Raw genomic sequence first — 2,780 nt, forward strand, 5'->3', positions numbered from 1 at the left:
TTTTATTGGCAAATAAATTGTCTTTAGGTCAACGATTTAATACATGTGTAGGTTCATTTTTTGTCAAATATAATGAAAATACAAATAAAGAAATAAAGGATAAAAATAAACTTAATAATATCTGACACTACTTTATTTTATTTAATTATTTAAAAATAACACATCCACAAAAAATAATCGTAATATATAAATTGAGGCAATAATTTAAAATTCTATAATTATAATTTAATCCAATACTAATAGTAAAACCAAATTACCTAAACAATATTGAACCTATTTTAGTCCTTAGTCACGTATAGTATAGAATCATTCTTGTAACGACAACCAACTGAAATAACATTGTAAGTTTCAATATTTAGAATTCGTGCAAAATCAGACCATCCTCTTGTTAGATAAGCTTCATCATTCGCTATCCATGCAATGCGGCAATGTATAGAATTGCCACACCGAGAAACCAAACTAACTCTTATTTTCCTCAATGGCATTGCATGCATGCAAAAGAAAGCTGGTAATTTCTGAAAAAAATCAAAATATGTTAAAAAATTATTTTAGTAACGAACAACTTAAACTAAGAAAATTTAAATATATTACCAATCGTTGAAATTGCATATCTGAATTTGTCATGAATTTAGCAAAACTGAACGCTTACAACCATGTAGTTGGAACCCGAATCAGTGAAGACAACTCGATGAAGTATTTTATGGATGTGATGCATTGTAAATAATTGTGGCAAAAGACAATCGAACTGGAACATTAGACGATAAGAATAACTTAGAGTAACAACAAATAAAAAATTATCAAAAGGATAATATAATAGAATGAATATATAAAAAAATATTATAAAAAATTATAAATTGTACCGTAAAATGATCAACTTCAATAAAAAAAATGAAGAATACGTTCTTATTCTATGAAGTAGTAAAAAAAACACTAAATATAAAATTATGAATTGACTCTCAAATTTAGATTAATGTACCACAGGAAAACACTATATATAGACTTTAATAAAACAAAAATAAATATGTAAATTACTTATTATTAAGATAATTTTTATTATATACAGTAATTATACATCATATATTAGTTTTGTTAAAATTATATAATTTTGTCATATCATGGTTAGAATCATTATCTTCTATCATAATCAGAGAAATTTGATAAACCCCATTTTTAGGGTTTATCTTGTATTGAATTTAGAGTATTTTGATAACCTTTTCTCGCATTTAGCCTATGAATTGGGATAACAAAGATTTATTATTATTATTATTATTACTATTATTGATATTATTATTATCATTAAAATTATTAAAAGTATTTTTAATTGATAATTGATAAGTAGTTTAATAGTGCATTAAATATTGATTCAATATTATAATGAAGATATGTTGCTAAATTAGTATAATTATATATTATTCATTTAGTATTAATTATAATATAATTACAATAAAATAATTTAGAATAGAAAAAAAAAATTATTCGTTTTGGAGGGAAAACGGAGGCATGAGAGATCGACACGTCACTTTTAGTAGTTGGGGGAAAACCCAGTTTTAGTATATTAAGTAGATAGATGTAATTTCACACCATTAAAAATATTATTGATGATTAATTGATGCTTACTAAACACAAAAATTACTGGCCTCTAATACTCTCTTTCAATTATTTCGGCTACTTCTCCTATATATGATCCACTTATTTTGACAATCAACGGAATTCTTCTCCATCATTTATGTAATTTTATAAAAATTTCACCCAAATATCACTTATTTATTTGGACAAAATAGAAACGACAAAAAAAAACGTATTTTAAAAAGATAAATTAATTTATTGGTTTAAGAGTTTTTTTGTTAGTTGATATTAATTTTTTTTTATGAAGACTCATTAAACATAGAAGTATATTTTGATTTTGTTGGACTAATAATTAATACCAAATCAACTAAACTAAAACATCGCTATTATACTAAATGGGAGCCACTAGATAAAGATGTCAAAAACATCTTTTTTTAAAGATGTTTTTTAAAAATTAAAATTTAACACATATAATCAATTAAATTGTATTATTTTTATTAAAATTAGATTGGACAAATCAGTTTAACAAAAAAATTAATAAATCAAATTTTAAACTGATATAAATTAATATTTTTTATAAAAAATTAATACAATATCCTTATTATAAAACACAACTAAAATATCCCTATTTTATATATAGTAATTTTAAAAATTCATCTGACCATATCCATGATGGTTCTATTCTTTCTTTCAGTAACTCCATTTTGTTGAGGAGTGTATCTAGTTGTTAGTTGGTGTTGAATTCCGTGTTGCTTAAAGTATTCTAAACATGCAAGATATTCTATTCCTCTGTCTATTCTGAGAATTTTGATTTTATAGCCACTTTGTTTTTCGACAAACGTCTTGAATGTCTTAAAGACATCACATGCTTCTGATTTTTGCTTCAGAAAGTATACCCATGTATATCTACTAAAATCATCAATAAAAGTGATAAAGTACCTACTACCACCATTACTTGGAACTTCTATAGAACAGAGATCTGAATGCACAATTTCAAGTAATCTTCTAGCTCTCCAAGACTTTCCTGTAGGAAATGGATATCTGTGCTTCTTTCCCATTTGACAAATCTCACAAACACAATTGGGAATATGAATCCGTGGTAGGCCAGAAACAAGTCATTTTCTTGACAGGTAGTTTAAGCCAGAAAAATGAAAGCGCCCAAACCGCATATGCCACAACCAGTTATCATCAAGTATCACAGAACTCATGCAAGA

The 2,780-nt window shown here is 25.3% G+C and overlaps 1 protein-coding gene across 1 annotated transcript in view; it reads right to left on the reverse strand.

Annotated features, from left to right (window-relative positions):
- The window catches only part of LOC107486173 (uncharacterized), a 6,503-nt gene that overhangs the window by 2,670 nt on the left and 1,053 nt on the right, over window positions 1–2,780 (reverse strand). The gene's annotated exons all lie outside the window — the stretch shown is intronic.

This window comes from Arachis duranensis, chromosome 4, assembly GCF_000817695.3.
Source record: "Arachis duranensis cultivar V14167 chromosome 4, aradu.V14167.gnm2.J7QH, whole genome shotgun sequence".
Taxonomy (NCBI): domain Eukaryota; kingdom Viridiplantae; phylum Streptophyta; class Magnoliopsida; order Fabales; family Fabaceae; genus Arachis; species Arachis duranensis.